We start from the raw sequence: 14,934 nt of genomic DNA, 5'->3' as shown, positions 1-14,934 counted from the left end.
TTGGGCAATTTACCTGTTGTGGCCATTGCTTTGTATAAGTGATGTCTCGTTGAAAATCGTTAAAAAAAAAGAAGCGGGATAGGGAACAGTGATAATGCCGATGTCACAGTTCAACTCAAAGGAGGTGGATGAGTCAGCCTAGTGTTTTAAGGAGCTCTACGTGAACTTAGTCAAGCCTTCAAATATTTTTCTTTACCTCTCACACTCAGCTTAAAGTGACGATTCGCTTGAGCGGACTATTCCGCCTTCGTCGGTAACAATCACCATTTTGCGGAGTATTCCGCCCTTAGTGATAATGCAGAAGAAAATCTTGCGGAACAATCCGCTTGTGGATGCAAATGGGTTAAAAAGCAATTTCGCAATTTATAAGAGTACTTGATAAGTTCTTTTTCCATCTGACTAGTACTGATTTCTGCAGCTTCGGTCCTAAACAGATGGACCACCCTTTATTCCATTTATATGCAAATACCTCGGCACTAAGCGGAGAAGCCGCCTGTAATTTATTCCATGATATGCCGATCGAAAGGATCAAGTAGACGAATAACTTAAGATTATAATTCCGTTTGAGCGCATTAAATTCTCTTCATACGTTTGTTGAAAGTTTTTGAGAGTCGGTCATTCTCGTCTCCATTTCGTGGTAAAGTTTCTTCGGAGAGAATGCTATGAAGTTGATTAGATCAAAGATCATAGCAAATGTATTTCGTTTTGATAACATATTTTGAGTTATCATACACTATGGTACCCAATTATACGCCCACAGTAATTTTCATTAAATTAAAAAAAAACATGCGTAAGTAAATTTAAAAAAATTCCAACTTTTACGTCTACCCCCAAGGCATCATAAAAATTTAAAGGATACATTCATTGGTCGCACAATTACGGTGAATGATAACAAGGTAAACCTGAAAAAATTATAAGGCCGTTCTTGTTTTCACTATTTTTGTTTTGCAGTTACGTATGCAGCCGCCTTTAAAGAACTCAATGGAAGTGAAATATACGAAGAATTGGCTCCGACAGCGAAAAAAAATTGATATTCTTATACGCAATCCCCCCTGACTTGAACGAAACAGGAAACTAGTACAGGATACTTACTCGACCTATTCACGATGGTGACATTAAAGTGAACATGAATCATGTAAATATATCAAATTTACAATTTTTTTTTTCCAAAAGTTTTTCATTATTTGCGAACCTATTCATTTTTTAATCTACTTCTTTTTCTTTTCTATCTTTCAACATGATTTAATGCTCGATTTAACGTCATCTCTAATTTCCTTACATTTAATCAAAGTCATGAAAAAAATTCACTAAAAAAGCCACTCGAATTTGTTATGAACTATCTGTACTGAAACCTTTCCTTCATTCATATTACTGGCAACCAAAATTTTTTTGTACATCGTTTTGCTTAAATATTAGATAGTTTTGCAGCTGGGCTCATCATAAGATTTTTTTTTAATTTTCCTACTTTTTACTTGTTCTTGTGAGTATAATAATCTAATTTATTAATTTCATTTCATATGGCTTATTAATGGTTCAAATTGAACATTTCGTATTATCATCTTGGTTACCTCTTCCCATCATTAAGTAATTTTTTCTTGCGATTGGGTGTAATGTATGTGCTTAGAGTTGAAAGCTTTGCTAATAAATCCTTTATTATTATTTTCAGTTTATGTGTTATCGTTGACAACTGATTCAATAAAATATGAATGCGAACATCTCTTTGTCAGAAGTTGGAATTCTACTTGAATTTATTTTTTCACCAATTTTTGTCCAGGAAAAAGAGTTCTTATAATCAAATGAAGATTCTTACAAAATGTGTTCGCGTTAATATAAGTATACGTACTCTTATATACATCAACGCCTCGCAATAACTTTTTAATAAACGTTGATTTTTTTTGTTTGATAAGAACATATTTTCCTAAAAATTATTGAATAGCATGCATCGGAAAATACCAGTGATTATCAAAGTGCAGTTTTGCCAGTCACACAACAAAAATTTTATTGATTTCACACACCTATGAAGCACGGAGGAAAAGCAATCTCATGTATTGGAAACATTATTTAAACCAAACATGAAAATAAAGAACAAGTTACACATAAAATATTTCTTATTATACCAAATCAATGGTTATCACTACCAGAATCCGCAAGAAACATTACATACGCTATGGTAGTGTATATCACATTTACAAAAAAGAAGTGTTTTTTTTGTTTAACGACCGCATTCTTCGGCGAATCTTTGCCCAACAAGGAAGGTCGAGGGAGTGAGATATTCATATATGTATAATATGCATCTCTAAATCATCACCCATGATTTTGACAGATATCATGAGTTTGTAGGAATTTCGAGTCGTTTGCTTCGATATATGTTCATGAGCCGGCCACCGCACACAGACAGTATAAATGATATTCACTATTACATCCACCACACAACTACATTATTAAGGCTATCGTCACTACACAACATGTGATGCATCTAACGCTATTATTGAATGACAACAGAAAACGAATATTGACGTAGTGTTTGTGAGCTAACTTATTACAATTATTTATCAATGAACATTTACGAATAGACATGTCAATAACTTGCACGAGAATTTTATAACGCATATAAAGCAGCGTGTCTATTTAAAAATGGACCACTTGAATGTATGAATACATACAAAGATTTCGCGACTCATATTATCCAGATTGTCACAGATCACCCACGACGTATAGCAGTTTAAAATAAATACAATACAAAAAACATGCAATGTCCGTACTTCTCGGAATAAGGTGCTTGTTTTTTAAAAGAGTACCGCAATTTGAGAGCCTGCAGTGGATGTGTTAGTTCTCATTTTAGAAAAAGATAATTTTGAAGAAATTGACAAATTAAGTCCAAAGATTAATCGAGATATTTGAGAAAAAACGTTTATATTAGCGATTGATATTTTATTATTTTAAAATATCCGTTCATCGAACAGTAATGTATTTGTGGTATGAGAGTTTATATTGATCATTCAACTCATATTTTTCAACAAATGAAACAAAATAAAACCTATATTATACTTCCATTACCCGAAAGTTAAATTTTATTCTTAGAAATTGAACGCTTATATTGAATTTTCCCATACGTTACGATGTTTCTATCACTAGCGTATACATCTGGTCAGTGCTTATTTCGAAAAATACGGTACTATATGCAAACAATATATATTTTTCAAATATGGGTTTCTCTCACTACAATACAGCCTTCAACAAAATTCAACATGCATGGTCATTCAATGTTTCAATATTCTAGCCGTATAAATATATTCTCAAAATCCAATTGAGATGTTTCAAGTTAAAATATTTCCTTAAAATAGGAGAATTATACGGTATAAAAAATAATTTCAGATCTAAAAATAATTCAATTTGCATACATTCAAGTACAAAAGTAATCGCAACTGAACATTTATTCTATTGAAAATCATCATATGTTTTCAAAAAGTGTTTCACACAATCATGCAAAAATGCATTCTAATGAATAAAAAATCAAAAGTATTACTTTCTTATCTATTTTAGAATTTGATTCTTAGAGTTCTAACCATTTAATTTCACTCCACAAAAATGGGGGATAAGGGACTATATCATTATGTAGCCATTACCAACTAATTTTAAAATGCGATATCAATGTTTCAGAAAATCAATGGTAATAAAAGTGAAACTTATATAAATATATTCAAAAATATTACACTCTTCGCAATTATACACTTTTGAATCCGATGATGGCCAAACGACTTTTAAAATAAAGGTTTTCAGTTATACATGTCGGACCCACCTGAATGAATGAACGCCAGAACTTTGCCACTGGACTTATCCCGTTGCCGAGATCTCTTCTAGTCCAGCTTCGTGGCAGAGTCTGGAACAAGTAGGACCCACCTATAATGGAACGATCATTTAAATCCCATGAATGTAATTAAACGTTTAGATTCCTTAAGAAAAATCTTCCTCAATCATAAAATGTAATTGCAGTTACCATTTGTGATTCAGAAAAGTAACAAATTTGTCTGAAAAACGGAGCTGAAAAAATTCTAACTTAGTTTAAAAAGTTATAGAGCATTTAATTTTTCAAAACACATACAGATTGTAAAAAATATAAACAAATACGACAAAAACCACGAACCAAGTTGCATGCAAAACATGAGGTTGGTTTTAGCGACTGATTTCTTCAGCAACTCTTTGTAGCAAGGAAAGTCAAGGTTTATAGATATTGGTCTAAAAAACTCTAAATAAATATAATATTGAAATAGTCAATCCTCTCTCTCTTTGACAAATATCATGAATTTGCAAGCATTTCGAGTCTTGCTTCGATCACTTGTAGGCAAAACAACAACCTCAAGAAGTGATGTCAAGCAGGACGCATCACCTCACAGTAAGTCTTCTCATTTTGAATAACGCGTCTTCGGATTTTAACCCTCCGGATGCTGACTGCATTTTCAATGAAAACGGATAGCTTGTAATTTAGCTCATTTCTAATAACACACTTATTGTCCCCAGCGTAACTTTATGTGTATAGGAAGTTTTTTCTCCTTCACTAATACGTTTCGTACCTTTCCCTGTGTTGCATTGCAACTCCCAAAACAGGTAACTGGTGTAAATCTTAAACTGTTAGACTATTTTTTTCCCCTCGCACAATAAGAGGCCATCAAACAGCTGAAAAAATGAAACAACGAGTACAAAATGAAGTTTTCACTTTTGGTCATATTTCTCTGTCAGATAATTTTCATTCAAAACAATATTGGAGCTCGAATATAGTTCTATAGTTCAACGTATCTACCAAAAACTTAACAATATTATTATCAAGAATGTAACAGAAAGCATTTTTTAATCGTTTGCATTGTTAGACAAACTCTATAAGCAAAAACAATATGACGTGCCATGCTTTTTATTTTAGTTTTTATTATCGAACTTCTCATACTGATGAATTGCAGGCACGAAAAGATTATTTTTTTTGCTTTTGGCATAAACGTATTAAGTGTTCATCAAAGAAGTTAACATTATGCTCCTTCTTTATATATTTTGTCTTCTTGTATGAATTCTATGCATTATGAGCGTATTTCATGTATCATAACTTAAAATTAACAAATTATTCATAAACTTGAAAATATAGTGGAACACGTATTTTGATAGAAATGGAGGAACGCAGAATAGAAAATATAAGATTTAGAGCTTTACGACCGTCGAACTTTACGAACTCGTGAATACTGTTTTCAAAGAAAAATGATGATTCACAAAAAGATAGGTTCCGTACCAGGCAGAAAACTGTTTCGAGTGCAAGATAATGGTTTATATTATAATTTAAGTCAATAGTGGTGGGAGCTGAAACTACTTTCATTCGATTCGGAACAAACATAAAGTTACTTAAAGTAAGCTTACTATAAAGTAAGCTCAAATTTAGTTTGGCAAGTTTCACTGGTAATGTATTTGCCATTTAAAACAGAAACCTTTATTATTCAAAGTTATTTGACTCTCTTCAGAATCGAACCAATATTCAAAAATCATAGTTTTTATCACAGAACTATCAATTGGATGTGAACTTTACTTGAAAATAAATATGTTTTTGATGATCATTTGATGACTGACGAACAGGTTAGAATTAATTAAAATCTTTTCATTAAAATCAAATTGTAAACTAAATTTTTCTCAAAAGAGGAAATAATGTTGAAATTTAGGGATGATTTCATTGAAGCACGAGACATAATAAGAGGTACTCGCATAATAATTTAAAATAAAATTCAGAAACAAAAATCAGTCACGGGGAAAAACTAATATTTTCACTTGAGGCTCACATAACCACCAGAAGCTAAATGTAAGTTTACCAGACGTCCGTATTTTGAAAATCCTGACCGTGTCCATACCGTATTTCTTTACAATGAGCAAAATTTCCGTGTTTTTTTAACATAATTTACATAACAAAATACAGAGTACAATAATGAAAAAGACAAATGATGTATGATAATTATATTATTATTGAGCTTCACAATAAGTAACTTAATTCTAAACTTTATTAAAAAATATACACAAACGAAAATACATTTGGACACATATCTAATAAATATAATAACGCTGTTGCAAAAAAATAAGTATACAATTTAATAACTAATTCCTTTAGGCCTGCTGGAGGGACTTTTCAGTCCCTTGAGGCTACACAGTATTTGTGTTTATATTACGTGTGTATGTATTTGGTTTATTATATACTGGTATTTGTGTTTTAGATGTTTGTATTTGTGTAACACACATATGTCTAAATTTGTGAATTATATATTTGTATTTTTGTGAAATAAAAAAAGAAAACCATGTTATTATTGTATGAAAAATCAAAACAAGGAGAATATGGAACATTGATTATACCCCGGGTGAGTCATATTTCCCGTTTTTGGTCTGAATTAGTAACCTTATTTCGACGTGATTTTGTTTTACTGGGGTCAGTGACAGAAAATCCAACCCATTCGTGGGTGTCGAATGCCCTGTTTTGACATTTTTTCCATAGACATTTACAAAAAGTTGACGTACAACATGAATTTTTCGGTTTTGCTTTTTTCTTTTCTTAATTGAGAAGTTTCCCTACCTTCAACCTTCTAAAATCAAAATACTTTTTTGAAACTTAAAATGAGCAAAATAACAAATACGCAAATCTCGCGCTATCGCCGTTCAAAAATGTTATAATTTATTAATCGACATCCCTTAGCAACACGAATAGAATTTCTGAACCCCCTTGAAAATGAATAGTAGAAATGTTGAAAATTTCCCCGGAACATTATATTGTAATGCATCAAAATGCTTTTTCTCCTTCGGAACTTTCCGAATTTTTCATTTCATCAAAATGCTAACAACTAGCTATAAATGCGCAATTTTTTCTACTGCAAATACAAAACTTCTACAAAACAAATCTACGATGCGGCTCTATCCTCTTTTGGTGGCTTCAAGAGTAAAATAATGCATGTGTAAAATAATATCTGACAGAGTCAATGCCCTACATTTTGAAATTTCATCAAAACCGTAAAAATTGTTTCAACTCATAACAATATGTATACCGTTGACATTTTCACTTTTTTGAAGGCTGTTAGACATTTTTGTCTTCCTCACCGTGAAAAATACTTTACTATACAAGATAGAGCCTTCATTTATAATAAAATATTATTTGCCGTTAGTCCGGTGCAGTTTAATACAATCGAAAAGTGAATAGATGTTTGATATTGTAGGAGCGAAAAAGAAGAAAATGTATAAATATACAACAGTGCACCGCAAAAGTTTAGATACTAGCTGAGATCACACATTGTATGAAAACTACTGATTGCAAAATCACAAATTAATTACCACTTATTAGGGTGAGCATGCACTTTATTTTCAAAGTAATAAAATTAGCCTATACAATTTATAGGCAACATAATCACAAAATAAACAAAAATAGTATATAAACAATCGACGCAAAAATTTAGACAGTCAAATTTTCAGCAAAATAAAAATTGTTAAACATCTGGTCAGATGGCTCTTTTCTTTAATCCGCAAGTTAATTCAGGTTTCCATTGAATAAATTGGTTCCTGCATTATCTGCGGCTGACAATTACCCCAATAACTCTCAATGGACGCTCCAAGAGCTTTTACAGACGAATAGCATTGATTATTTTCATACACCACTTGATAAATGGAGGTTCACCAGATAGCAATACATCACGCTCTAGTATATGACTGCAATTTGTCCGTGGTTTCTTGCGATAAACATGCAAATATAACCCTCATCTATCCGATCTATCTAGATTCCACTTCTTCTCTTCTCTGAATAACATTTTGGTCCATACGGCACACACTTGTGAACTCACTGTAATCTTTATGTTCCGTGCTCAAGTCGCAACCTAAGCGCAAAAGCTGGTTTTTCCACAATGTTTTCGAAAAACTACCATATCTGTTTCTCGTATACGTGTACGCATCCTACCCATTCACAATGAGAGTCCAGACGAGCTTCTAAATTGCAGCGCAGACATCGTTGCCGGTCTTTGAAATTTTCTGTCATCTTTCATCTATAACGTGTGGCCTTCCTGATCGGTGTTGGGCATTATATATACCATCTCCAGATAATATTCGGTAGATAGGCACTTTAGAACGTTGTGAGAGAACTGAAAAAATTTCCAAAACTGTCTACCCTTACAATTTCACAACTTCCATATTCTATTTCCTATTCAGCACTGCTCGCTGTAGCTCGCAGCATCTCATATAATTGATGCTATATCTGGGAGAGAGCATAAATACTGAACAGCGGTGACGTCATTAGCAGCGGATTTGCATATGTCGACGTCAACCAATCGCGAAAATTTTTATTGTGACTAAAATTTTGCAAGTTTGCGAATTTTTCACTCTCTTCGCAAAAACTTTATTTTATTATGAATTATGGCCAGAAGCGCATTAATGGTTTTGCCGTCTGTGGGATACACGAATTTTGTCACCCTTCTCCCATTTTCATCTAATTTTCATGACCACTCTTTCCTTTAATTCTCCAACCTTTACTATAACCCGCTTAGCCTCCCCTCCCCCACTCCAGCAAGTACAGTAGCATTCACATGCTTGCACGCTGTTTTAGTCACTCACATGCTTGCACACGCTCTAGATCGCTCACTGACCTGGTCCCTCGCTCTGTAGGTCACTCATTTGGTAATTCACATGCTTGCTCATGCTCTAAGTCACTCTTTTGCTCACAAACTCTCTACGTCACTGTTTTGCTCACTCACTGACCTAGTCTCACGCTGTCTGGGCAGAGACAGATTTTTTCAAGGTTATACCAGTTTCGCTGTCCTTCTACCATTCTACTCTTTTTCTTGGCCACTCATCACTCATTCCTCGTATTTGCCGCCTCTATGAACTTGCCACCCTGGGCTATAGCCCGCTTAGCCCCCCCCCCCCTGTAAATACGCCGCTGGTTACATCACTGTTTTTGGTATTAAAATGTTAGAATGATACTTTCAGATAGAGAGAGAAGGTGATCATTGTGATTTTTTTTAATTTTATAATTTTTATCGCACCACGGTCATTTTCTGCACAAGAGGGCTAATCAGATCGGGCCTACAATTTATTGCCGATTCTGAAAGGCAACCTTGTTTATACTCACCGAGAGGTTGGTGCGCTAACCCCTCGATGTGGATCTTACTGCGGTAATTTTTTTTTTGTGGTCATGTCACCGTTTCTGTTGTACCCCTGTGTCAGGAAAGTTTCTGACCAGGACAAACCGGCTAGCGAACTCGCGACATCTCTAAACATCCTTTGGTACTTAAGGCGAGTATCGCATCAACATGGGCTACCGCACCAAGAGAGAGAAGTATCTGATAATCTTTATTATTCAATAATTCGGCTCTTTTTAAATTACGAGTGAATTCCATAAGTGCCTAAATTTTTTCGGTGCACTGTATATACGACAAAACTAAATGTCAACTAAAGCCAATGATGTCCGTCGATTTTATTGTATGAGTATATACAATATGAAAGGCACAAAAAAGAAAATACACCCCACAAAGCAGAATAAAAATGAATAAAATTGTTTCACGGAAAAAAACCTCATGTTATTTTTAAACTTAATAAATTATATTCTATTGTATCTGTGTGTGTGCGAATATGATTTTGTTATAAAACTACTATTTCTATTTATTTATTTTTAAACCGTCTTGTGTTTACAAGAAATTCTATTCCTTTCAAATTAAACTTTTGAAAGATATCTTTAGTGAATATTTCAAGTGGTTTCGCTGGTAATTCATGATCATATTTGCAATAAAATTTTCCGAGATCCCAAAGTGGATATCGAATTGAAATGCAGGGAGTAAAAAGAAAGTTTTTCTTTGATGCACGTGAAAAGATAATCTTTAAATTCAATGCGTAGTTGAGTTAACTAGAGAAGTCGAACCTAATTAAGAGTCTCAAGAGCCCAGAAAACAGTTGATACTAATTGTTACTATCGATTTATTTTGCATGCATCGTGTGAAAGAAAATATCCCTGCCTTCTACGGTTTCGTGCAATTTGTATGAGCCTTCGTTTAATTCCAATTCTTCAATTTGAAAAGACAACAGATCATAAGACGATGATTATTATTGTAATAGAAAGATTCGTTCATTTTTCGAAATTCAAATCAGCGTTTCTACAGTATTAAATGAGCTTGGAAAACCTCTTCTTATTATGGATGAAGTGACGAAGAGCTGATTTTTACGAATAGATTCTGGAGAAAGGAAAACCACGTGAGTCAAAGTGTGAAAAATAGAACGATAAAACCTTTTTTTTTTTCGAAGGCGTCGAGCGAATAACTGTTCATATGAAATTTCGAACATTCAAGAAAGACATTCATAAATTTTATTTCCAGTTAACTGCTTTTAAGAAAGTCATTACTGAATTATTCCATAACTCGAATACCGTGTTTACCATATTTACAAAAAAAAAAGGACAAAACATTTGTTTTGATGATATAATATTCTCGGACTTCTCATACTTCAAGTCCATTTAGTATTGAGTTCTTGAAAAACAAAATTTCAAAATGTGAGTTCATCTTACCTAAAATAATTTTTAGTTCACAACACTCATAAAATCATTTTCATCTCTTGGTCACTCACTTTCAACATCCTTTCACTTACTTCCCGAGAATTTAATTTGGTATATAAAGCTCACTTTTGGCATTATAACGACTGCAAATCGCTCATGTGAAATGATAGAAAAGCATGCCCCGTATTGATGATAATTTTTCTTTTTGTAGTCCAAACAAGGATATTCGATATTTTTATTCTTTACTCCATTCATAAAAAAAAATAGCTTTCAAGGGAAACGAGGAGAGAATAAAATAAACTGCAAAAACTAAACAAAAATGTCTGAAGTTTAATCACGATTAGCTAATGCATTAAATATTGATTAGGATTATTCAACGAACGTCGTTCATTAGAATTTTGCTTTCTACTGTGTTGAGTATTCGCAAATATGAAACCATATCGATTTGATCTTCCCCTCCCTCTCTGTCTTTTATCAAAAGATATGCGCATTGGTCTCGATGTCGATCGAATGATTATCTTCTTCGCTCCAGAGGTACACATATGTGTACCTTCGTTTTTAACGGTTTTAAATGGGTTTAATGATTCTTTTTTTCAAGTTAAGAGATTAAGGGTACACGTGTGTGCCTAAATCAAATGGTCCTAGTAAAGATATCGACCTAAATTAATTAACTAATCAAGTAATTAAAAAAAATCTTTTTAAAGGGCATTTTGAAATACAATAAACACAAATCAACTGAAACAAAAAATTTTTTTTGCCATGTTTGAAGGTATCTCCGGTTTGAAAATGTTAACTCTTCAAACTGGTAATAAAATAAAAAAAATTTTGGCCAACAAAAAAAAAGAACTTTCTATCATAATAACAAAAAATATAAAAACGTTTTCTAAGTATATTTCTCTGAATTCGAATTATGCATTCAAACGTCTTCCATCAGGCGGGATTTTTTTTTCTGACATGGTACAGAATTTAGAATTCACGCTTACATAACTCTGGATGATAAATACAGTGAAACCTCGTTACAACGATAAATCTCTCTATAACTATGTTTCTCGAAATCTTGTTCGTTTGGTTTAATGTTGAACTCCTCTCGATACAACGATATCCTTTACTACAATAAATCTTCTATAAATATATTTTTTTCAAGAGACTTCGAAACCGTATTTTAATATATCTCACCCAAAAAAAATCCCTCAATATATTTTTAAACTCGTAACACCTGTTTTTTGTTCTTCCGAGGGTGTTTTATGATATCGGTATTGTATATTACCTGATTACCGAAAGTAAATAAAGTTGTCGGCATTACTACTTTCTATGTAGTACACAAAAGTGTAATGAGGTAAATTCCTCTACAGGGGTAAAGCAATTAATTGAATATCCAACAATAATCTGACGTAGTACTTACACTCCATCTGCCTTAATAGCCTCTTTTGTAACATAGAAATCTGCTGATGAAAATGATCGCAAACCTTAATGCTCAGAAACCCGAGAATTTTCAGAAAGTAATCTAGGTGGCAATCGGATGAGTGTAGTTTTTTAAGGCATGTTGCATTTAATACCATTGTATAAATCGAAAAGATCACTCAATCTTTCGCTATCGCTTTCTGAATCATAATTTCCGAGAAAACCACTACAGATCTTCTTGAATCTACCAGGCAGCTTGTTCCAGTAGAATTGACAGTTTTCTCGAAAGTTTTATCATCCATAATGAGTGTACACACTCGTAGCAGTAAAAATCCCTTTACACATCAGTTTTGTATCACTAAGTTTAATAAATTTAGATTACAAATACAGTCACAGCCACGCAACCTGTACATTTTTCTAAGTGTCTTCTCTACATTGCACATGGCAAATTGAGACGCTTCACTATGTATTTTGCTTTCATGTGGTTTCTTTAATGTTGGTTAAGCGAAAATTACAATAAGTTTAATGATTTTTCAATCGCCCGTAAATCATAGGCTTTCAAAAAGCATATACGTCCTATTTTCCCATCAAATGAAAAACATAACACATGGTGAGTAGCAGTAGAGTGTTAGGACCCAAATGTTATCAAATCACCAACTTAACACGAAAGAGTCCTCAATACTTTTTTTACACATGACGGAATATTCGTCTCTAGGACTTAAGGATAGTTAACCACATACATTGCAGTAATTGTCTGGGTGATTTGAAAAATTGCTCAGCTTTTCAACGCATCAAATTTTTCTAACAATTATAATAAACTTGAACTATCACACAGAGGACAAAGACTGAGGAAAAAAACATACTTATGCTAACAGACACACTATAAATAAAATACTGGGGTATATCTGCTTACAACATTGATAGTATAGCAGTATCTAAACAGGACTAAACCCATTAGAACATTCCTGAACAAAATTAATAAATTCTTGGCATTCTTTTTCACTGTAAACAATAAATACAGAATCACAATAAGTTAATCTTAAAAAAAAAAGAAATATTACGTTAAATTATCCCATTACAGGCGAAAACTCTGCTGAAGTAAAAAAATGAAAGTGATTTTCAGAAGAAAAAAAAAGAGCCTGATGGAAAATTCTGATTACATATTTGAATTCAGGTTGAAAAACTGCTCTAAAGCCACTGTTCTTGTAAAAATATTGTAGACCAGTGTTATTACATTTTATCGGTCGCACGTTATTTTGAAAACCTATATGGGTTACAAACAAGTAGAAATAACGAATTTAAACCTTATGATGCAAATGTGCAAAAGACTAATACAATTTGATGTTTTACCTTAACATTTCTGTTAGCGATTTTATGCTTTACTTTTTATATTGATTTCAAATTTCAAAATTAACAAAAGGTGGTAATTAAATCAATAAATTATTGAAATGTCAACACGCTTTGGTTTAAAGCATGTGCTCTATATTTTTTTATACTTGCAATTAAAAAATTTTTTCAATTTTTGAAAATATTGAATGCATGTTTTATTCAAGACATCTATAGAGTAATGACAAACAATAAAAAAAGCTCTGTTAATTAAATTCTAGATGTTTATAGCATTTGAAAATGGACGAATTTTTTTAATGAACACACCCAAGATGTACGAATACTCTAGAAATATTGATTGATATCCATTCTTGATTATGATACACAATAGAACACAAAAAAATTAAGTATTTCCGAACATTTCTAATTAATCACCATTAATGCAGTTTAATGGAATTCTTTGTATTGATTTTCGTGGAACATAAAAATAATTTATTTATTCAAAGTGACCTCATTAAATATATGTTTGGATTTTAAAATGTTAAAAACTCTTTCGAATTTGGATTTGACAAAATTTGTTATTAACCGTTTTAATTTATAATATTTCTGAATTGCTTCTGAGCGCAAATGTAACAGGATTAACTTATTAGCTAGCACATATGAACACATTTCGGATTTGGTTTCACATTTGATGCTTGTAAAAAACCAGTGAAACAAATTGCTCATGCATATTAGCTAAGAAAAATATAAATCATCTGCAGTTGTCTCATTTACAAATATATAAATTTGCGCGTATCAGAAACATTTCTTATTCTCTGCAAAATTTGTCAACAACACCAATTATCCACGGTTTCAAAATATATCCTCTAATCTACAAGGATAGACCACGTCTTTTTTAATCTCTTACGTTTCAGCGAACTGATCATAATTTTAATATGTGAGTTAAAAACATTTTTTATTCTATGTGCTACACAAAACACTCGTTACCATAAAATGAGATAGATATACATGAAATAATGTACATTTTACACATTGCATTTGTTGTGTTCTCGTGATATCACTTCTAATTATCTTTTCAGTCAATTTCTTGAAAAAAAAATCAGTAAATTTTACTTTTACTCATTAAATTACAGCTCTAGATATACAGTAAAGCAATTCTTTTCCCCTGATATTGAATGCACCTTTTCTTTCCTTTAAAGTTGAATGCTTCCGTGATCACATAAGAACGCATTTAAAAGGGTGAAGGGAAACATTGGGTACATCGAACAAATGATATCGATTCCAGTGTAAGCATATACATTTATGAATAAAACACGTCATTTTCATAGGCTCCAAAGTGACACTGTGTCAGGATCCTCATAGTTCTGTGTATATAAACAATTTTTCTTCGTGCATGCGGTTAATGCCCTGTTTTCGTAGTATTCACTCTCATATTTCTTCTCCATTATTAAAACAAAATTCACTTTCGTCACCTAAAAATAAAAAAATAAAAATATTAATTTTCTCTATCAACTACGTAGAAATTATTGCGTGATATAAAGAAAATGATTCGAAACCTGAAATATTTTCCGATTAGTTGTTATTTTAATACATACGTATTACTTGATAGCTGAAAACTAGTTCAGCAATTTACTATGTGCTTACATTTATTGTTCTCATACGATCGTTTATGA

The 14,934-nt window shown here is 32.4% G+C and overlaps 1 protein-coding gene across 1 annotated transcript in view; it reads right to left on the bottom strand.

Annotated features, from left to right (window-relative positions):
* Positions 1 to 1,823: 1,823 nt before the first annotated feature.
* The window catches only part of LOC149080563 (octopamine receptor beta-2R-like), a 138,441-nt gene continuing 125,330 nt past the window's right edge, over positions 1,824 to 14,934 (bottom strand). The window contains exon 2 of the mRNA XM_089239689.1: positions 1,824 to 14,733. The gene's annotated coding sequence lies outside the window, so the exon portion shown is untranslated. The remainder of the gene's footprint in view (positions 14,734 to 14,934) is intronic.

The sequence above is a fragment of the Pholcus phalangioides genome, unplaced genomic scaffold, assembly GCF_987345545.1.
Source record: "Pholcus phalangioides strain wild (caught in Gottingen) unplaced genomic scaffold, Ppha-v1.0 ptg000011l_1, whole genome shotgun sequence".
NCBI classification, from domain to species: Eukaryota; Metazoa; Arthropoda; class Arachnida; order Araneae; family Pholcidae; genus Pholcus; species Pholcus phalangioides.
Note: the sequence above shows the minus strand (reverse complement) of the source record. Positions and strands in the feature narration are given on the sequence as shown.